Source organism: Halichoerus grypus, chromosome 9 (genome assembly GCF_964656455.1).
Source record: "Halichoerus grypus chromosome 9, mHalGry1.hap1.1, whole genome shotgun sequence".
Lineage (NCBI taxonomy): Eukaryota > Metazoa > Chordata > Mammalia > Carnivora > Phocidae > Halichoerus > Halichoerus grypus.
The window spans coordinates 48259333-48283760 of NC_135720.1; the positions used below are offsets into that span (position 1 = coordinate 48259333).

Consider the following 24428-nt stretch of genomic DNA (forward strand, 5'->3'; position numbering starts at 1 on the left):
GCCGTTTTCGTTCCAGAACACTACAATAAAGCAAATATTGTAATAAATCAAGTCAAATGAATTCTTTTGTTTCCTAGTGTTTTTAAAAGTTATGTTTACACTATAGTGTAGTCTAGTAAGTGTGCAATAGCATTATGTCTAAAAAAAAAACCCAATATACATACCTTAACTAAAAAAATATTTTATTTCTAAAAAAAATGTTAACCATAATCTGGGTTTTCACTAGTTGTAATCTCTGATCACAGATCTCTATAATAAATATAATAAAAATGAAAAAGTTCAAAATATTGCAAGAATTACCAAATGACACAAAGACACGAAGTGAGCAAATGCTGTTGGAAAAATTATGCCCATAGACTTGCTCAATGCAGCGTTGCCACAAAACTTCAATTTGTAAAAAATGCAATATCTGCAAAGGACAAAAAAAGAAAGTGAAATAAAACAAGGTAAGACTGTATCCAATTACATTTTGTAATTACATTACTGTATCCAATTTCTCATTATCAAATAAAATTTTTTGAGTCTCTATGGTCAGATGTATAATATAAGACCCTAGGATCTCCTGCAGTTTTAGGAGATATATGCTCTATCCAAAATACATAAGGAAAGTAGTCTCTAATCCATCATAACTGACACTGAGACGATCCTTTCCCAAGCCCATGTTGTCTATTCTAAGGCATAATGCTCTGTTGTTCAAGACATCCAATTCTTGCCCATGTCTGCAGAGAAAAATGTCAGCATGGCTCCTAAGACACCAGCATTTGAGTTTAAGTTTCCCCCATGTCCATGTTGAGGCACACTTTCCTTCTCTTGAATAATCCAACTCCTTTTCTCTAAGAGTAAGGAAAAGTATTGTTATACTTTTCTGGAGCAAATAAAACCTTGGTATCACTGATTGACTTATTTCGCTCAGCATAATGCCCTCCAGTTCCATCCACGTTGTTGCAAATGGCAAGATTTCATTCCTTTTGATGGCTGCATAATATTCCACTGTATATATATATACATACATATATACATACATATATATATATGACATTGGGGAGGGTAGTGCTATGGTGAGCGCTGCGAATTGTGTAAGACTGTTGACTCACAGACCTGTACCTCTGAAACAAATAATACATCATATGTTAAAAAAAAAGAAGAAGATAGTAGGAAGGGAAAAATGAAGGGGGGGAAGTCAGAGGGGGAGACGAACCATGAGAGACTATGGACTCTGAGAAACAAACTGAGGGTTCTAGAGGGGAAGGGGGTGGGGGGATGGGTTAGCTGGTATGGGTATTAAAGAGGGCACATATTGAATTGAGCACTGGATGTTATACGCAAACAATGAATCATGGAACATTACATCAAAAACTAATGATGTAATGTATGGTGATTAACATAACATAATAAAATAAAAAAAATAAATAAGAAAAAAAACCTTGGTATCAGCAAGCAGTGTCTCTGCTTTGTCCTTTTTCTGAAGTGAGGTGGAAATGACCTCTCATTCATGATGATGAAACTACAGAGGGAAAAAAAATGAGTTATTCTGCCACATTCAAATGAATCAAATTCTAAACAAAGAGTAAGGATGTTTTGTAAAATTGTAAAAAAAAATTTCCCAAAGTTTTCAACTATAGTATTTGACTGAATTAGTTAACCAGGATCCTTCTACCATGGTCCAGGTATCAACACAGTGGGTGATAAATCACCAACAAATTACAAGTGGAATGAATATAATGCTATATATATATATATATGTATATGTACATATATATATACAAGTGGAATGAATATAATGCTATATATATATGTATATACATATATATACGCTATATATATATATATATGTGTATATATATATATATACATATATATATATACATGCTATATATATATATGTATGTATATATATATATATATACATATATATATATACATATATATAATAGTTTTATACATTATACATATAGCATTATATGTATATGCATATACACACACAGTAAACAATATGTAAAATATTGCATATTTCTCAAAATAGTAATTTTCTGCTATTATTTTGAAAATTGGTATTTTAAATTGCACACATTAATTAATTCTTTCAGCTTGTAGTAGACATTACTGTTGCTTACCAACAGGTGAATGAGTGTCACCGCTATATGGAAGAATTTTCAAGCCCGTGTGTGATCTCTCTTCTGAGCAGTTTGGTCAACAAATTCCAGATCTTGCAGCTTTAGAAAGGTGCAGGCTCTCTCAGCCTGGATCCTGAAATTGCCCCATGGAGGTCAATTGCCTACAGTCTCCTAGACCTGCAGTACACTTGGCTTAAATGAGAGAAAAATTTAATTGTCCTAAGTCATTGATGTGTTTTTGGTTTTGTTTTTAATTATTGTTTCGTTGTTTGGCTTAGTTTTTTGTTGTTGCTGTTTTTTAGTTTCCCCAACATAAACTAGTTTAATCTTACTAAGATGGTATCGATAACATACTAAACTCTAGTACTATGGAGACCTCCGTCCTCTAGAAGACTAGAGAGCAGCAAGATAGAGCTCTAACCTGAGAAAGCTGATTAGGCAGGATGCCACAGCTTTAGCAAAATAATAGTCAAAGGAGGTGGTCAGAGGTGGTAAGTTTCAGAAAACACCAAACTCATTTTTAGTTACATAGAATGCTGACTTATGTAGAGATGTCAAGGAGATTGGCCAGTCAAGCCCAAGTCCACTGGTCAGACTTATCCTTCTATTTCAGAGCAAGCTGAATTATAATAAAAAACTTTGGTTATGAGACATAAAGGCAGAATATAGAGATTTGGTTGCCTAATCTTAATGGCTGCAGAAGATGTACATGCTTATTTGCGGGAGAGGAGGTTCCTGGTCAGAGCATTTCTCTCCTGAAGGGAAATAAAACACTGTGACAAATTCTTAGGCTCTAGACTTCCTTTTCCTCATTTCTACATAAACATATCCTTTGTTCAGATGTTAATGTCACTGATAAAGCTACAGATTCCTTTTATTGTCAAAATGGGCTTAGATTATCTTGCCCTTTTATCAACATGGAATTATGAAGCCATTTAAAGTAATTTCTGTGGAGAATTCATATCATCCATTATTTGTTAATTTTGTTATCCCAACTCTTGCAGATTGAGTAATCCCTCAAGTTTCCTCATTCAGTAAATGTTTACTGGACACCCATATGTATTAGGCATGATTCACAGTGAATAGGCTGAAGCCCTTACTCATGAGACATAGTCTATGAGGGACATAGACAATAAATAAACATGTAATGGAAAGTGCCATAAAGCACTTTAGTAATTAATCTTTCACCATCACAATTATTTTATTCATGGTGGACATTAGCTTCTTTACTAGAGTCCTTTAAGGAAAAATGAAAGATACACTCATAAAGTTTAGGAATATTAACACATTTAAGGAGAGTAGTACGTTTGCACTTTAAAATAGCTAGTTGTCAAATGAAACCTTCGACAAAACAAAAAGACAACCTACTGATTGATGGAAAATCTTTGCAAATCAGATATTTGACAAAGAACTGATATCCAAAATATACAGAGAACTCATAGAACTCAATAGCAAAAACACAAAAATCTTATTAAATTTTTCCAAAGAAGACATATAGATGGCTAACAGGTACATGACAAGATGCTCAACCTCATTAATCATCAGGGAAATGCATATCAAAACCACAATGAGATATTACCTCATACCTCTTAGAATGGCTATTACCCAAAAGACAAGAAATAACAAGTGTTGGCAAGGATATGGAGAAAAAGGAACCCTTGTGCACTGTTGGTGGGAATGTAAATTGGTGCAGCCACTATGGAAAACAGTATGGAGGTTCCTCAAAAAATTAAAAATAGAACTGCCATATGATCCAACAATTCCATTTCCTGGTATTTATCTTAAGAAAATGAAAACACTAACTCAAAAAGATATATGCACTCCCATGTTCACTGATGCATTATTTACAAAAGCCAAGATATGGAAAAACCTAAGTGTACATCAACAGATGAATGAAGAAGATGTGGGGTGTGTGTGTGTGTGTGTGTGTATAACAGAATATTATTCAGCCATAAAAAAGTAGGTAATCTTGCCATTCATTTGTAACAACATAGGTGGAACTTGAGGGCATTATGGTGAGTGAAACCAGTAAACAAAGACAAATACCATATAATCTCACTTATATGCAGAATCTAAAAAGTGAAAAAAAAAGCCAAGCTCACAGATATGAACAGATTGGTGGTTGTCAGAGGTGGGGGGTAGGGGGGGTGAGCAAAATGAGTGACGGGAATAAAAAGGTACAAACTTCTAGTTATAAAGTAAAGTAAGCAATGAGGATGTAATGTACAACATGGTGACTATAGTTGATAATATTGTATCAAATATTTGACAGTTGCTAAGAAAGAAATTTTAAAAGTTCTCATCACAAGAAAAAATATTCTGTAACAATATATAGTGAAGAGTGTTAACTAGATTATTGTGATGATCATTTTGCAATACATACAAATATCAAATCACCATGTTGTGCACCTGAAACTAATATAGTGTTGAATGTCAGTTATACTTCAATAAAAAAATAACTGGTTGTGCTATAAAAATTGATCCACTACCTAATAGTGGATCATTCTTATCATTAGTGAATCATTTAGATCATTATATATATATAATATATATATATATGCACACTATGCACACATATATATTGAGAAGAGAAATTCATTATATATAATGAAATATATCTATATATATATCTCCATAGATATATATAGATAGATATATTTCTCTTTCTGCCTAAATGCATGTGAGCCAAGAAACATTCTATAAATAGGGTAATCATTAACACATTGCACAAAATTAAATTCAAGACACTTACAGAAGTGTTTTCACAGCTCCAAAGCTGTTCCTGTGGGTGATACACCTAAGGAAGATGCTATAGAGTGTAGCCATATTGCTTCTTATTTCTAGTTTTACTGTGCTATAGATAGATTCAAAAAGAGTTTACAAATAGCAAAGCTGCGATGCCATACTAATTTTTTCAGGAAACAAGATTCATTTTAATGAAGCATTACTCTCAGACAGGCAGTGTCTGGATGATAATAAATCATATCACTAAAGTATCTGCTAGAAAATCATAGGCCTGTAAGTCGTCCTGTATCCAATGCCAATGCTGTATCTTAAACCACAAAGAAACAAAAAGGATGGGTCCTATGCGTCCTAGGAGAGTGCTGAAATCATTTCTAGGCTGATTTTCTCTTCTCTAAATATCCAGCAAGGGGTAACTTCTGTCATCTCTGAAGCAAACAAAACTATGTAGTAACTGACAAAGATGTTTTGCATAGGTTACAAAACAAGAAATGGAGAGGAGAAATGTTTCACTGTTTTCAAGAAGGGAGAAATAGAAAAGGTCACAATAGCTCAGGTGTGACTAAGAGTGTCTAAGTCCGGATATATCTTTAAATCTCACTCTGATTCTATGTCCCACAAAAAAAGCAAAGGGACTCTGGTACTCTTTCTTTTTTTCACACATTCTTTTTTTTTTTTATGACAGGACAACAAGAATGAACATGAACATGAGCCAACTCAGGGGAAATACGTCTAAGGAGAAAAAGATAATCTTATCAAGAAGTTAGAGTGAAAACCACCAAAGAAAAGATGGCACCCAAATTGGCACCCAAATTGCAAAACTGAGTGAATAATGCCAAATTAGTATTGAGTGTCAGCTCTAAATAAGGAAGTTCACTATTCCAGGGATTGCCAGGTGTTTTCTGTGAAGGACCAGTAGTAAATATTTTAGGTTTTGAAGGCCATATGGTCTAAGTTGCAACCAATCAACTTTCATTATAATGTGAAAGCAGACATATAAATAATACCTAAATGAATGTGCATAGCTATGTTCCAATAAAACTGTATGTATAGACACTGAATTTGAATGTCATAAAATTTCCATGTACAATAAAGTATGATTTTTCTTTTCTTCTCCCAATTTTTAGAAATATAAAAACCATTCTTAGCTCACAAGCCATACACAAATATGTCATGGAGCAGATTTAGTCCATAGTTTCCAACACCTATACAATTCTAAGAACATAACCAGAATAAGGGCTATATGAAAATTTCTTTTTATTTTTATGATGCTCTGAATGTTTTATTTTTAATAAATGTGTATGACACATTAATAGACAGTTTTTAAAAAATGTGTGAAAAGAAAGTTCTATTTCTCATATAGTCCATGTGGTATGTATGTCTAAAATCTTTTATGCCTTATGGTATATTAGATCCATAATGGAAGAAGAGTATCTAACTAATAACTTAAGTCCTAGGGAGTCAAAACCAAAAATCTGGGTCACAGAGGTAAAATCTTCAAGGCACCGCCAAAATGTGCATGAGAGAGAGAAATGGCCATTGTTCATATATTTTGATTATATTTGATCTTTAACCACAGATTGAAAGAATTTTCAAGTCCTCAATACATACACATAAGTTTATTCACTTTAGATCTCCTAGTTTTCTATCTCTAAGCAATTATTTCTTCCAGAAACCACAGTACTAGAGAGGAGATCTTTGTGGTCATTCCTGTCCAACCAAGTATAATCTGGGAACCTGAGTCCTGGGGCTTCATGCTCCTTTCCATGCTCTGAATTATCTAGTAATGGGATGTTGTTAGAGGATCAAACAGTGAAGGGGCCTTGTAAGAAATCTCGATGGCTCTTTTATCCAGGAAGATATTATCTAAAGTCGGTACATTTAACTTAGCTGTAGGGGAAAAGCATTTCTGGGGGTTTCACTGTGCTGCAGAGGAAGCAACAGCAAAACAAACAAAGCAAAAACCTCATCTGCAAGAATACTAGATATATGACTGGAAGGCTCAGAGCTACCTAAAAATTAATTTATTTGCATCAGCTTTTCTGTTGGCATAATTTTAATGTTGCACTCATTGGTTTTCAAACTTTTTTGTTAGTTTTTTTTAGCAGGAGTTCAGTTATTTTAAGAATCTAACAGAAAATCTCAAGATATAAATCAGTCCATAGTGGGGCTGCTCAGGTTAATTCTGGGTCAGACTGTTGCTTGTAATTCTCTCCTCTAATTCAGTGGCTCCTGGGGCTCCTTAGAATATAATTGGGCAGCTACTGGTCTTTATTGTTTTACTTACTATTTTACCTTTGCTCTGCTTTGTAAAAGTAAAAATTTTTTCCAGCAATATACAGAACTGACAATCTATTAAAAATGTACTCTTTCAAGAATAAAAGTCTACACAAATTTGTTATAAAGTTATGAAGGATTTCAAATGAAGACCTGTCCAAGTCCCTTTACCCTTTCCCCACAACAAATGAGAATCCTGCAATATTGCCCATTGTAGATTCCTGTGTGGTCTAGTTCCTTTTGGTTGCTTTTGGAAACAAAGTCCACTTTATTTCAAAACACTCAATTTTGGAAGCATCCATATAGTATATTTTTCATGCACAGCTCTCACAAATATTCCTACAGAAGGCAGAAGCTTCAGGGTGGGGGAAAGAGAGAAAGTTCTTGGTAACAGGAAGTGTCTCGATGATTCAACTGGAAAGATTTCTAGAAAACGCTGTGAAACCAGGGATAGAAAAGCAACCCCCAACTGTGAACAGTCATGGGAAATTGAAAGATAGGAGGACATGCATAATTTAGCGGGGCTGACAAATTAGCATTCATCCCAGTCTATGAATACACTGCTTTGGCCTGCCCACAATTAAAATGCCAGCTTAGCTTTTAATTCAAGGGGCATTATAAGATCAGAAGAAAAAAATAACAGTTTCTAAAGTCTTTTATTCAGGGTACTGAAAACATCTTGAATTAAACTGAAAGAACAGCTCATTTACTTTCAACTACTTTTGCCACTTGTTTCCATAGACCAAGAGAAATGCAACATGGAGATTGCCTGGGACTGTCTTTGGGACTCCAAGAATTATTGGTGCCTGTTCCTGCTGCTGATGATTATTTGGTCTAAATTTTTAAAATATAATTAGGACTCCAATTAAAATTTAGCCTGTCAGTGTTAAACATCCTTGAATTTAGCTATTTTAAAAACCACAAACTTTAAATTTAAGAAATGTGGCACAAAATATAATTTAGTAGCTATTAATATAAACAATCTCTTCAAAATTAGATACCTGGTCTATGTAGGCTTAAATATGCAAGAGCAGGCACATCTGGAGATGAAGTTGTATGTTAATTTGCTCCCTGATCTCAAGCTGCTTCCTCAAGTTTGTAAGGATTTCATTTATTGTAGATTATTTGGACTTCTTTCCAAGCTTTGTTTTCTCGACCTGGGAGGTCAGTTCTGGGTGGGGGGGATGAACAATAGTAGTCAGGGAATTGTTATTTTTTTAAATAGGAAACTTCTGAGGTTGTATTTTTATCCCAAATGTGTGTGTGTGTGTGTGTGTGTGTGTGTGTGTGTGTGTGTGGTGTATAATGTGAATTCACATTTCTAGATATATTTTTCTTCTAAAACCATATAATAGCATCTCCTGAGGCTAGATTTAGGAGTAGAAAGAAGGAAGATTTATTTATTTATTGAAAGGTTCTTAAATAAAATCCAGTTTCCATTTATCTAATGAGCTCCTGATGTATTAAAATACATTTTACATGTATCTGTGTGTGTATGTGTGTGTGTGTGTGTGTGTGTGTGTGTGTGTATACATATACCCTGACTGTATGCTATCTGTGCACCTTTCTAAACTCAGTTCTATGTGAAGGTCACTGAGAAAGCATCAAATCTTCATGTAGCCTGTGGCACGATAAAGTGTACCAGATAATGAGCTAAAAACATATTTGGCTGTGACTATGAAGGATAAGAGTAAGCTTGCTGAAGGGCCACCAAAATAGAATTAATTCTGAAATAAAAGCAGGGTCTTCATTATACTGAAACAGCCAAATGAAAAGTGAAAATCAAGTCAATCACCAAAGCAATCTAACAATATTTTCCAGGCATAGTGTTGTTTATCCAAAGTTCACAGCATACACATCAAAGGAAGAGGCGCATCTCAAGCAAGCGGAACTTTTCATGATAGTCTAGAAGATTGCTGATGCTTTAGAGAAAAAAATACACAGATTTTACTGTAAGAATCAAGCAAATAATTTGTTAATAACCAAAGAACAGTGATTAGAAAGAAGAAGGAAAGAGCCTGTACTCTGGACCATGGGTTTTCTTTCAACAGCTTAATTTAATTTCAGTGAGGAAATGGTGATTTCAGCCTCTTTCCAAGACATTCCTTATTTACTTATCCTTATCCCTGATTTCCAAGAATCCTGCAGCCCTAGTAGACAGAAGAGTTGGCAGGAGAGATTGATATATTGGCAGGAAATAAGGCAGTTTTAATTTAATTTTAATTTAACTTTTCACTTTTAAACCCCCCAAACATAATTGTGTAGTAAGTAAATATAGATTCAATGCTAATATGTCAAGGGGCTGTGTTTGGCATCATGAGAGAGCAAGGATAAAAGTTAAGGCATGCTCTCAGTTGTGAGAAGCTTGCTGTCTAGGGTCAAGCTTTCAGGCAATGGACCACACACACACAGAGGCTTGGAGATGCTGAGCCTCTCAGCAAAGGGGCAGCCAGGTAGGCCTTGGAGAAGATGAGGCCTATGGCCAAAACCTCCAGCTGTGTGCTGTCTTTATTTTGATTTCCTTGGAGATCATGCTAAGCTGGGTGGCACTTCCTGTGGTCCCCATGACCCACTGAATGGATATTGAAGAAGTTCTCTACCAAACAGACATCTATTTCTGAAACCAGCAAAGGTTTGTAGGCTGCTTGGAAGGATTCATATTTCAGTTACTTCATAGATGCCCTTATCAGATGGAGGGAGTTTCACTCTTTTTATACCCTTTTGAGAGTTTTTATCATAAATGAACATTATATTCTGTCAAATGCTTTTTCTGCATCTACTTAGAAAATCATATAGTTTTCTTTATATATTCTTTTAGTAATTCTGTTAATATATTAATACCGGTTAACACACATTGACCTTCAAGTGTTGAACTTGCATTTTCTAGATAAACCCCACTTGGTCATGATGTATTAACCTTTTCACATATTGTTTGATTCTCTTTGCTAAGTTTGGTTAGAAGTTTTACTTCTATATTCATGAAGGATAATTGTGCATAGGTTTTGATTTTGTAATATCTTTATCTGTTTTTAGTATCAAGGTAATGTGGTTCTAAAAAAAAAAATGAGTTGGGAAGTATTCACTCCTCCACAATTGTCTAGAAGAGTTGAGTACAACTGGTGTTATTTCTTCTTTAAATATTTGGTAGACCCCTACAATGAAGTGCCCTGGACCTGGCATTTTCTCTGAGAAAAATTTTAACTACAGATTCAATTAGGGCTACTCAGATTATTTGTTTCTTGGGTGAACTTTGATAACTTTGTAGTTTGTGTCTTAAGGGGATTTGACCAATTTATATAAACTTTTGTATTTATTAGCATAAAGATGTCCATAAATATTTCTCATTCTTACAAGATCTTTAGGATCTGATATCTTCTCTTTTCCTTGATGTCAGTGATTTGTGTATCTTTTATTTTCCCAATTAGTTTGGTGAGAGGTTTACCAATTCAAATGGCTATCTTAAAGATTGATATTTTAGTTTATTGACTTTCTCTATTGTTTTCCTTTATATCTGTTCTTACCTTTACAATTATTTTATTATTATTTTGTTTTATATCTGATCTTTAGGAATTATATCTCTACTTATTGTTTATCATTTCTTCTACCTTTGTTGAATCTAATTTGCTGGGGTTTTTTTAGTTTCTTTTAAGTGGAAGTTAAGGTCATTGGTTTGAGACCTTTTACCTTTTCTAATATAAGTGTGTAATTAATATAAAGTATTTAAATTTCTTCTAAACACTGCTTAAGCTACATTCCACAAATTTTGATATTCTATGTTTTCATTTTCATTCAATTCAAAATATTTTTTAATTTCCTTGTGATTTCTTTGCAGTGTTATTTAGAGATAAGTTATTTAGTTTTCAAATATTCATACATTTTCTAGATTTCACTCTGTTGTTTATTACTTATTTAATTCCATTTTGTTTGGAGAACATGTTTGAATTATTTTAAATTTATTGAGACCTGTATTATGGCCCAGAAAGTGATCTATCTTCATAAATATTCCATTTTCACTTGAAAAGAATTAGTATTCTTGCTGTTTTATGGTGGTATGGCCTATAAATGTCAATTATGTCAAGTTGTTTACACTATTTTTCACATCTTCTATATCCTTATTGATTTTCTGTCTAGTTGTTCCATCAATTATTGAGAGAAGAGTGTTGAAATATCTGATTGCAATTGTAAATTTGTCTATTTTTCTTTGCAGTTTTATCGTTTTGGTTCATATATATATATTTTTAAAGATTTTATTTATTTATTTGACAGAGAGAGAGACAGCAAGAGAGGGAACACAAGCAGGGGGAGTGGGAAAGGGAGAAGCAGGCTTCCCGCCGAGTGGGGAGCCCGATGCGGGGCTCGATCCCAGAACCCTGGGATCATGACCTGAGCCGAAGGCAGTCACTTAACGACTGAGCTACCCAGGCGCCCCTGCTTCATATATTTTAAAGTTATGTTGTTAGGTGCATAAACATTTAGATTGTGATGATTTTTTGATGGATTAATCCTTTTATTATCAGAAAATGTCCATCTTTATCTCATATAATATTTCTTGCTCTGAAATCTAGATTTTATATGACTACAGTCATTCCAGCTTTCTACTGATTAATACAAGCCTGAAAGCCTTTACATTTAACATATTTATATATTCTATTTAAAACAGATATATTATATACAGCTTAATGTCAGCTTTTTAAAAATACAATATGACAATATATGCCTTTTAATTGGTCTAGTTAGAACATTTATGATAGTATGGCTTCCAATAATATCATTCTATCTCATGTATATTACAAGGCCTTTACAACAGAATTCTTCCACTTCCCCTTTCTTACTCTGTGTACCTTTGTTTTCATACATTTTACTTCTATATATGTTATTAACTCTATTGTAGTTATGTATGTAGTGAAGACATCTGAACCTCACATTTAATTTGTGAGGATTTTTACCTACAAATTCAAGTAGTACTATTAAGAAAATGAAAAGGCGAGCCACAAACAGGGAGAAAATATTGGCAAAACATATACCCAGTAAGTGACTTATCCAGAATCTATGGAGAACCCATATAACTCGATAATAGTTAAACCAAGAGTCCGAGAAAAATGTGCACAATATTTGAACAGACATTTCAGCAAAGAAGATATATGAATGACAGATAAATACATGAAAAGATTTTCAATATCACTAGTCATTAGGGAGGTTCAAATTAAAACCACAATGAATAAATATTATACACCTATTAGAATAGTTAAAATTAAAAAGACTTGCCATACCAAATATTAGATTGGATGTGGAGGAACCTGACCTTTCATATGCTGCTGGTAGAAATGTAAAATGGTACAACCACTTTTAAGCATACACCTACCATATAATTTAGCTATTTACCCATAACTATGTGCAGTGAAAGAAAAATGCATAATTTCACATAGAAAATTCTTGAAAATGCAAACTAATATATAGAGACAGAAAACAAATCAGTGGTTACCTGAGGAAATAGTGGAAAGAAAGGAAGGGATGGATTATAAAGGGATATAAACAGGGTTTGTATGTGATTGATATGTCTATGTTCTTGATAGTGGTGAAGGCCTCATTGGTACATACATATATAAAACCCCATCAAATTATACTCTTCAGGTATGTGCAGTTTATTGTACATGAGGTGTATCTCAACAAAAGCTAGACATAAAGTATTTTGCTTAAGTTTTAAAATAGATTATTGAATTTGAAATCCATTTGTGTTGTGACAAATTTGAACATTATTTTTTTTGGTTAAAAATAGAGAGCTTTATGTCTTTTTAAATGTGTTTCCAATTGCTGTAAATTATTCAATGCTTTTAATAAATGATTTTATGATTTTAATCATCTCCTAGCCTGAGCAATATGACTCATCAATGGTGGTCACTTAGAATTTTAAGAGATCAGAATTGAAAGTCCTGATTAGATATTGTATGTAGTCATTTCATAAAAAGGTGATTATAAATGAAGTCATAGAAAGTTTTTATTTGAAAGTGGCATACAAATGTAGTATGTAATATCTCCCTACTTTTTTATTATTAAATTATTTATCAAAATTATTTAATATAAACATCACTGTAGTCTGCATTCTTCTTCCAAAACTGTCTTTCCTTGGCTATTCTCTCTTTCTCTCTTTACAGTTACTCTCTAATCACTGCTTAATAATTTCTTTTTTGTTAAATTTTCCCTGTTTAAATTACCATGTGGCTGTGTCTCCTGATTGGGCCAAGGCCGATACAGGGAACTGTAAATTGTGTTTGTATTTTAATATTCATTGTTTTAGGTAACTCTGTATAGCTTAGAAGTAAGGTAATGCTTGAACAAAATCTAGTACTTTCCAATAACCTAGATGATTACAATATTTTTCTCATAATATTCATTTGTATGTCTCATGAGATATGATGTGAATATATTACAAAGCAAGAACACTGATAATAAATCAGAAAATAATATGGCATGTGGCAAAGCCAACAAAATAAATATATAGGCAATAACAGGCATTAAGAGACTGGAACTTTCAATATCATATAAAAGGAATTTAACAAAAGGAACTTAGCAGTTATTCTTGTAATAGTCTATTAATCTTGCTTTCAAAATATTTATTCCAATGCTCTAATTGCATTATAAAAGAGATATTGATGAAGATCTACCTTCCATTAAGGTAGTCTAAAAATGAGCCAAGAAATTCTAGAAACTTTTAAATTATTAGCACAGTAAACCCAATTTAGCATGTTTATATAACATGATTATATTATTTCTAGACAGTCTGTGTATTACTAGGCATATTTTTTTAAAAACTCCATAAAAATTTACTAAATTATATTTTTAAAAAGGCTAATTTCAATTGGAAAACTAAAAAACAAACAAACAACGACAACACAAAAATGTGATGGCAATATCAACACCTATCATCTATGTTCTAGGAATAGTTGTTATAATAATATGAAATAATGTTCCACCAATTGATAAACTTAATGTTTTATAAGCAAAAATAAAAGCTTAGAGGAAGTTTGAAAACGTTTACAAGTGAGTTTATTTGTTATGTATAATTTTGTGTTATTATGTTTTAACAATTACTAATTTAAGCCTAAAACATGAATTGGATTTTAAGCCTAAAAGATACAATTTTCTGTTTCATATTTTGGATTTCCTTACAATGTGGGTTGTCATTTTATTTATTATTTTGTTTTAACTTTGTGTGCTCAATTTAAGTCTGAACCCCAAATTTTAGCAATATATGACCACCAAAACAGAGATCAGCCACTCATGTTACATCTTGTTTGGGGTACTGCTTTTGTATTCTCTGGCCATTGGAATCTTATCTCTGAAAATTCATTTGAGTATAGTGAGTACAAAATCTGGTCCCAAGCAATACCTAGAGGGGCATGTGGTATAAATATTTTGAAGTATGATTGTATTATATTCTTGAACCATTATAATATGAAAACCCCTGCAGGATCAAGGCACCAGCCTTGTTTTGTTTTCCCAGGGCCCTGGGCTGACTTGCAAAATATGAATTTGAAAATATCATAATTACGTCTCATTTGACATATTTAATAGCTCAGATCTTTCACTTTCAGTTTCTTTGTCAATGGTCTAAAGTTTAATTTTGCAATTATCACTAGAAGTATTTTAACTCATCTAAAGCATGATAACATATAGAAATATGATATTTGCGATGTATCAATGTTGTATTATTATTAACAACATTTTCATGCTGTTATTACTAGACAAAAACAATCAACCTGGTTCCAGAATGTGAACATCACCTTCAATATAGGTAAAAGGAAAAAATATTTAATATGAATGGGAAATTATAGTAATGTATATTAATAATTAATGTCTCAGGTCATTGGCATTTCCATAGTCAAGAAATTACTTTCTCCCCAACCCAGATTTTTTTTGCCTATTAATTCCAAAGAACTTTAGAAATATCAGACTGTCCATTTGTTCTACAAGTAATATCAGAGTAGGTCTTCATTTGACAGATGAATTATCTTGTAATATACAATTAAGGTTGAGAAAAAAGTTTAAAATTTTTCAAAATCTTAAAAATGACCTAAAATGTTTCTTTTTTTTTTTTTTGTAATTCACATTTTTATTTTATAGCTGGAATTAAATAGAAACTCCAAAGCTTATAATTGTCAAGGACTGTAAGCTATTTTTCTGTAGTGGTTGTTTTATTTGATAGCTCATCACAAAATGAGGTAATGAAAATAAGTTACACAGTAAGAGGGTATTAACTTACACAGTAAGTGAAAAGTAAGTTAATAATAGGCCTGTGAAAGTGCTTATCACATGGTAGATGTCCAATAAACATGAATTCCCTACTCTCTGTCCATAGTAGCACAAATAATAAATGCCAGATCATGACTCAAATCTGGATTTCTTGATTCCAAAACCAACCACTATATTCCACATGGTTGACCCATCTTCTATTCGCATTATTTAGCTAAATCGAAATGCATGCTAGTTTCAGTCAGAGTCTATCATGCCAAAGGGTATCAGTGTACTGCCACGTTTGTATGATTAAAGTTTATCTGTGCAGGAAGCTACATATGAAAAAGCTGTCATGGCTTGACCTCTGGATCATAGGAAACTGGCTACATTTTACTTATTTTTCCATCTGTTCTTCTTGGTGGTATATTGCCCTTTTATGACACACAGGCTCTTATAAACACCATACATGCAGTGAGCAGTCAGGGTGCTTATCAAGAGTCTTCTCCTCTCTTCACTCCCATAGTATATCAGGCTTAGATTTCAGGGTCTATTTTTCCACAAACCCTCTTGATTTTACCTTAAATTCCCTTGACCATCTGTCCTTTTGGCACATGGCTCTGCAAAACCACACTTCTATATCAACCCCATAACCCTCTTTTTCCGTGCTGGAGAAAATCACAGGAAGCAGGAAGAGTAATTCCATTAAAATTCATGAACACCAATATCAAATAGATCCTTAACAATTCACCCAGCTTTCCACAACGTGATTTCAAGCTCATTTCTCCTGACTCCTTTCATCCAGCTGTATTTTCAGTAAACTTTCAACAACCTAGATTGTTGTATTTGAAAACAAGGGAGTTTTTATCATCTGGCTTATATTCTCAGCCTTAAGTTTCAGTGATTCTCTAATGATCAATGATTAAATGGGCAGATATATTTGTAAATGAGCTCATGAACTGAAAATCTCTCCACACATGTTGGCGATGGCATTGTTATCATTATTACATTTGTTGGTTTGCAGAACGAATGGCTGGTTGGGCTTTTTACTGAGACAGAGAAGAATAAGACTGAGTTTGGGAGAAAGGGTAGGAAATCTTAAATCCTGAACGAATTCTACAATTATATTACACTTCTACCCCTAATATTTAGTGATCTTTCATCTCCAAAATTCATTTAGCTAAATGACAAAATACCAAAGACTATTTTGACAGAGGCATTGACAATAGTTGCAGCAAAATCCCTGATCCTTCCTTTTATCACTCAAATTGAAAGGCTCTTTGACCATGACTTAGATTGGAAAAGGATGTATTTCATTTTCACTAAATATCAATGTGATGATTGGTCAATGTTCTAATCTGTTTTGACAGTAACTAGGCAGAGTGTTATTTTTTCCTAAGATCTGTGAAAGCATTATACTAATGATGCATTCATCCATGACACTTGAAGGTTATTTCCCTTCAAAGACACTCAAAATGTTTAACATACATTTATCCTCTTAAGAGCATGCATTGAGAGAGAGAGAGAAAGAAAAAGAGCAAGCACTATGGGTAATATTCAAAATATAAGGAAATTTAAGCACAAAGAACTTGGATTTGATTTATCCAAAGATGCAAGAGAAGCAATTGATGGAACTCAAAAGAACCTAGCTTCCCAGGTTCCCAGCCACCTCTAAGAAATATTTTTCCTTCCAAATCACACTTCCTTTCACTGGAACTGCCATTTATGACAATGACATCTGGTTTCACATATCTTTTATTTTTTGTACATATATCTTCTATTAAATGCTACTGAAGGAAACATCCTATTCTTGAATGACAGCAAACATTTTGCTTTTGACCTATCACTCCTCTGTGGAGGAGGAAAAATTTCTATTTTCAGGCAAAAAAAATAGTTACTTACTGAGCACATATTATGAAAGATCAATCTTCATGTTTGCAACACATTGTCTTTAAATACTTACCAAAATACCCATCAAGTGCTCCTCCCACCAAACATAAGTATAAACCATGGCAACCATAGACCAGTTCTGAGAGTCAGGTAGTCTTTTACCTGACTATTTCAGATAGCTGCAAATACCAGAAAACTGCTTAGCAGGAACTCAGACACTGTGTCATGTATTCATTTCATACAAGAAGTTGAGGCAAAGACACGACTTGGGTCGCTTCTTACTTTCTTGCTGTACCATTTTTGTAATGGCTGCTGACAGACATCGTCTCTTCCCTGTACGAAGGGAAAAAAAAGGGAAAGAATGCATTGGTGGATAGTAGGCAGAACCTGGCTACTTGTAGCTGCAAGGGATACTGGGAATTTGATGTTTTACTTTTACTTGAGGGACAGGCAAAGAAGGGGGATGGAACAGGTAGTAAGTGAGCAAACCCACAGTTTCTGCTCCACAATATCTCTACCTCTGCCCACTTCTATCTTGTCTAGTCAAATGGAAGAGCCAACCACTGATTCAGAGAGGAAATCAGGAGGATGCTCTGGGAGTATAACCTAGAAAGCTTTCCAAAATTAGTTCTTCTTAATTAATGGCTATACAAATTCCCTAGTTCCCAGAATCATAAATTGATTTTTCCCACAAAATAAGCATCTAAAGATGCACAAAGAATTAATAAAAGAGCTATACAAGTCATACTAAAAAGCAAAGAAAAGTTCTTATAATGGAATATCTAAGATACACTTGATAAAGGATATATTACATAGCTACTTATGCTGCATTTTTCACATTCTCAGCCTGCGTGTTGTGTATGTACTTAACAATATGAAGACCTGTAAGTAGGAAGGCCACCAAGTCACCCTCACCAGGATATTTTTATCCACATTTTTAAAATGACTTACTCCTCTATTCCACTCAGGATTACCCTGCCTTCAGGAAAAAGATTGAGGTCAGGATCATCTAGGATGCTTAGAATAATACCAGATGAAGTTTGTGGCACTTGTCATGTGGCTTTGAGCAAGATATTAAACCTTTTTGAACCCTGCTTGTATCATCTATAAATGAAATCTTTATAAATATACTGGAAAGAGGCTATGATTGCCAAATAAAGCAACATTTGTCACTGTACATGTAAGGAATTATTACTAAGGTATCATTTCATTCCGAGACAATATTTCGGGAAACTTAGTTAAAAATTCTGATGCATGGCGCACACGCAGTCCTGCGTGTAAGCACCTCAGGATGGCCCGCACTACGGAACCAGTGGCTAAGAAGATCTTTAAAGAAGTTTTAGTAGTTGAACTCTTGAGTGTTTTTGGAGCATATTTTTTGTTTAATAAGATGAACACAAGCCAAGATTTCAGGCAAACAATGAGCAAGAAATTTCCCTTCATCTTGGAAGTTTATTACAAATCCATTGAGCAGTCTGGACTGGACGGAGTCAGAGAGCAAGAGCAAGAAAAATGGTTGAATAGCAAAAATTAGGACCGGTCATCACATTCAGCCTCCCATCTAAGCTGTTTGCGACCTTTGTGGGGGAGAAGAAAGATGAGGACACCACATTGCAAACTCCTGGCCCCACAGAACAAAACAGGAACTTCTGGCCTGCCATGGCTCACAGTCATTTCCCATCCACTATGCAAATCCCCTGCTTTTGTTTGTTGCTTTCCTTTGACATTTATTATTAAAGACTACTGTTTAACAAATAAAAGACTAGGAAAGGAAAGGAAAAAAAAATTCTGATGCATGATAAAGGAAAACCAACAATAGTACCTATTATTATTACTATTATTATTATTATTAACATAATTTCAGTGTTTTCCTATGTGTCAGATACTTTGCTAAGAATATTAGATACTTTGTTCCTCTTAAAAAAAAAAAAAAACACTTTACAGATGAGGAAACTAAGATTTGTGAGATCAAGTAATGAGCCAAAGATCACCTTACCAGTAAGTGGTGGCCCTGGATTCACACCTACATTCTTTTAATTGAGTTCAAATGATTTCCTAGTACCCAGTATATTAGGTACTCAATAAAAGAATCTGAAATTATTCCATCCTGTTGTTTGTGTCTATAAATTGTGCATCCCCTTAAGTGGAATATGAGCTCCTCAACAGCATACAACATGTGAATTTGGTTCATTACTCTATCTCTATAACTTAAGACAGTGGTCTCAGTGAATGAATAATGGTTGAATGAATGCCTTATTATTAGAATCAGCATGTTTAGTTATGGGAGACCTTACTTCTGGTGTTCTGGAAAATGTACAATTTTTCACAATCCCTTCAATTAATAGCAAAGATATTCACATACTGAATCATAGGAATGGAAACATTTGTAGACTATTTCCTATCTTTAAAAATAGTTTTTTGAAAAATCCAAAGTATCCCTCATGGTATTAGTGCTTATAACCAATATGATGCTATATTACATACCTTAGAAATTAACAAAATAGGGCGCCTGGGTGGCTCAGTCATTAAGTGTCTGCCTTCGGCTCAGGTCATGATCCCAGGGTCCTGGAATCGAGCCCCACATCGGGCTCCCTGCTCTGCGGGAAGCCTGCTTCTCCCTCTCTCACTCCTCCTGCTTGTGTTCCCTCTCTCGCTGTGTCTCTCTGTGTCAGATAAATAAATAAAATCTTTAAAAAAAAAAAAAGACATTAACAAAATAAGGGGAGCCTGGGTGGTTCAGTCGTTAAGCATCTGCCTTTGGCTCAGGTCATGATCTCAGGGTCCTGGGATGGAGTGCTGCATCGGGCTCCCTGCTCGGCAGGAAGCCTGCTTCTCCTTCTCCCACTCCCCCTGCTTGTGTTCCCTCTCTTGCTGTGTCTCTCTCTGTCAAATAAATAAATTTTTAAAAAAGAAATTAACAAAATATTTGACTATAATAAAAATTAAATAGGATATAAAACTATTTATACAGAATAAACTTAAATATGTAAAATATTTAAATATGTGCATAGGGGGGAAAAAAAGGCTGGAAGGGACTTTTCCAAGGCCATGAAAGGCAGCAAAGACATGGAAGACTTCTCAGAGTAGGAACATTAACAAAGCAAAGGTGGAAGAGTGGACACTAGCAAACTGGAGGAAAGAACAGCCAGTTTTGTGTGCCCAGGAGCTGGCTGCAAGCTTTGTAATGAAAGACAATATTTGAAATGCTGCTTACAGTCAGATAATAGAGGTATATGAATGCCAGCCCCAAAAGACTGAATTTTACTTTAAGAAGTCTTAGAAGAGGTTGGGGAGAAGATGGCCATAGGATTTTTGGTTAGAGTGAATTTGAAGACATTCAAGAGGAAATAGCAAATGGCGATTGTAAAGATGGATTTGAAACTCAGTGAAGAGATGTGCACTAAAGAGAGAAGAGTATCATCAGTCTCTAAGTGGATGTGATGCCCTAGGGAGGCAGTATAGAGTGAGAAGACTGGAAGCCTAGAGTTGAGTCTTGCAGAGCCACAACAGCTAATGGCTTAGCACAGTGAGGCTCAAAGGAGACACTTAGGAAGTTGGTTAGTAATCCCCACAGTGCCAATGGAAACCTGATCTGGTGTGATGAGAGTAGAATTGGAAAGAAAGGGAAGAATAAAAGGACACTTCTGTTATTGTATTTAATATACAAAGGAAGACTGACTAGTATGTGAATGACCAGTTGTGTCTATGCCAGAGATTCCCATGGCCATCAAGTGGGCATGCCTTTTGTAATGCAACTCTTAACCTTAACTTTTCCCCAATCTTGCTTCCCCAAATCTGATTCAGTTAGTTTGTGATGGGATCCAAGAGCTGGTAATTTTACAAAGCTCTACAGTTGATATCAGTGAGCTGCTGGATATGAGAACTGCTGATCTAGGCAACCCCTTTCCACTCCATTCCAACCTAGCAATCTAAATGACCTTGACTGAACGAATAGTGGCAGCTGACTTGATAAAGCACCCTTTATTGCTTGCCTTCTTTTTCCAGCCTCATTTTGTCTATTCCTTACAATATTTCCTTCACCTTTCAAATAAATGACTTTCACTCAAATCTTTGACTCAAGGCCTGTTTCTGGAAGCCCAAACCAAGTCACCCAGTTTTGAAATACAGAAATAGTGTTTGGGGCCAGAGTGTGAAAAGAGCATTGGACATCACAGTCTAGAAGCTGATGGCAGCAGGTACAGTGATGGGGCAACAGAACTACCATAATCAACAGTGGGGACTCCCAGATACCAGATGACCTTGTTGGCAGAACTTCAAGTAGGTACTTCAGGTCTACGTCTGAATCCCACCCCTGTCAATATTACTACATGCACAAACATAGGCACACACACATAGAGACACACTCACAATCCCAATGAATTCTAGAAGGAATAACTAGAGAATGAAAGACCAAGGAAGGACTAGATTTTTGTTAACCAAGAGAGTATTGAATTTTTGTGTGGTATCTCAATAAATGCAATATGCTTGTTCTCTCCATTGTTAAGACCTGGAAATTACATGATACATATATAAAATGTACATGCGTATGGTCAGAGGTCAACATAAAATATGCTAAAATCAACATAGCTTTCTTATGTTGATTTTTTTTATTCAAAATTTCTTGACCATAAAATGACAATAAAATCAGACTTACAGATGACTACATGCACAATTCTTCACATAGAAGGGAGAAATGCAATGTCTGTTTTTCATATTTGAGAAGTGATAGCAACTTCCCGAAATCTGTCAATTTCTTGATCCAGCATAGAGCTGGGTGAAGCAGACATAGTCACTATGTGGTTTGAGTGTATTTTCTCCTTCCTTCCCTAGGCACATGCACAGTTCCACCAGTGTGAAATGAGCTCCAATGATTATAAATGCCTAAGGCAATGTTTTTGGACCTGAAGGCAGGTGGCGGGGTGGGAGGGGGGCTTTGCATCTTCTAGATAGTGATCTCCTACAGTGCTGGTTTCCTGAGCATGCAACCTGGGACCCACAGATTATGTAGCTGGTCCTCAATACCGGTGCACAATTATGAATGTTCCTAATTATGTTGCACTGGTTGTTGCAAGAATAGAGTTGTCTATTAGAGGGAAGAAGCCCAAGGAAGAGGTCAGCTGAAGCTAGCAGGAGGGGAACTAGAGCAAAGCAAGAGGTATAGTTTTTAAATGCTATGTATACATTCCTCTACTTCATAATGTGAAGGCTCTGATCCACTGACTCCATGACTGCAACAAGCTTGATGTCATCATTTGGGAAGTGAGAAGAGTTAGCATCAACAAAATCTATAAGAGACCAATGTGTACTGGTCATGATATAGATTTCGAGCTGTGCTTGGATCAAGTAAAAGGCAAATGAGCTTTTGTTATGCTTACCCATTTTTCAGGAATTATGCTACGTTCAATCTTACCTACTCTTTCTATTGAAAGGAAAGTTTTGTTGATCTCATACCAAATTCTTTATGCAGCATGTTTGCCTCAGTCTCAATGTGCAGGATAGAATTAAAAAATCTTATGGGGATTGATCATAGATTCATCCATCCATCCATCCACAAATCCTTGTCGAATACCCTACTAGGTTTTCAAACATCTTTCTAGAATGAAAATTTGACTTTTTTTTTTTAGGATTTTGGTAAAGTGAATCAGAACTTAATCAAGAACTGGATAAATGTTTAAAAAAATAATAATTGACATACATTTTAATAATGATTGTATTATTTTACTAGTTATTAGGCAAATATACATTCCAGAGGTTGTTGGCATTTACTGTTGATTAACGTGGTCTCACCTGGGATGGTGATGCTAGCTTTGATTTCAGTGGCTTTATATTTCCTGTATAGTTATTTAAAACTGATAATTTAGTTCATGATGCAAAATTATGCAATTGCTATGTAGATTAGCCATTCAATTTTACTTTCTATGTGGACATAGTTTTACTTTAGGTCACTAAACAAAAGTGAAATTAACCTATTTATAAACTAGTTATTATTTTATTCAACTGTAGATTTACTGATTAATGAATCATAGGATATTTGCATTTCTCATAGAGGCAATTACAAGGAGGTCTTCATTATTGGCAAATTAAGAGAAAATTATGCTACTAGAATACTTCCACAAATTTGTGTATACCTCTAACATTGAAAATAGAAGATCTAACAGTAAAATGTTTGATTTTATATGAAATAAAACAAATACACAGTTTCAAATATTTATTTTAATTTGTATTCCCATGCTAATTCCCCCAGATAAATTGTGTTTACATGAGAATCCCTTTTGAGATTGTTTCATAGAAAGTGTTTAGGGTCTAAGTACAAACAAAATATGTGTTATCCATTGGCATCTGGAAGTCTCCATAAACTACAGTTTGGCTGGAAGCAAAAAATAAATGACCCTTGATACAAGAAGGCCCAGTCTAATGTCACTGCAGCACTGGATTACAAAATAGGCTTGGCAAGATATTTCATTTTCATGGTCCCAGTTTCTTCACCTATTAATTAGGAATAAGCATATCTACTGTAAAGTTTCTATTTCAGTGTTCATAGATGCTATATAGAGAATTAATTTTATCAGTAACCTCTGAAATTAGTGGTGGAATATAAGGTATGTAAAAATTCCAATGCTAAGAATAAAATGAGATAATGAACAGAATAATGGCTACTAAACCACTGTATATGGTAATGATGCTGCTAATATTACTATATTCATGTAGTTAGATTTTTACCACCTTTTAAAAAAAAAAATAGAGGGGCTCCTGGGTGGCTCAGCCGTTAAGCATCTGCCTTCAGCTCGGGTCATGATCCCGGGGTCCTGGGATCGAGCCCTGCATCAGGCTCCCTGCTCCGCAGGAAGCCTGCTTCTCCCTCTCCCACTCCCCCTGCTTGTGTTCCCTCTCTCGCTGTGTCTCTCTCGGTCAAATAAATAAATAAATTCTTAAAAAAAAAGAGAAAAACAGAAATATCTTCAATTTCCAGACTAATTAATATATATGTGTATTTCATTGCTTTATTATTTCTGAGATATTTGTAGCACAAGACACAGAAGTCTATTTCTGGTGAAGGCCTGGCAACAATAATGCGGCTCCCTTTAATCCATTTTCTCCCATGGGCATTACATTTTTTAAAGGGTGACCTTTCTGTAGAAAATGACATTCAAATTCAACAATATGGGTCACAGTTTA

General features: G+C 34.5%; 2 pseudogenes across 1 annotated transcript in view; both read left to right on the top strand.

Moving 5' to 3' along the window:
- LOC118524496 (large ribosomal subunit protein eL21 pseudogene) overlaps nt 1-24428 on the top strand; it is a 77825-nt pseudogene that overhangs the window by 39524 nt on the left and 13873 nt on the right. The gene's annotated exons all lie outside the window — the stretch shown is intronic.
- On the top strand, nt 18527-18998 carry LOC118524495 (protein CEBPZOS pseudogene; annotated as a pseudogene).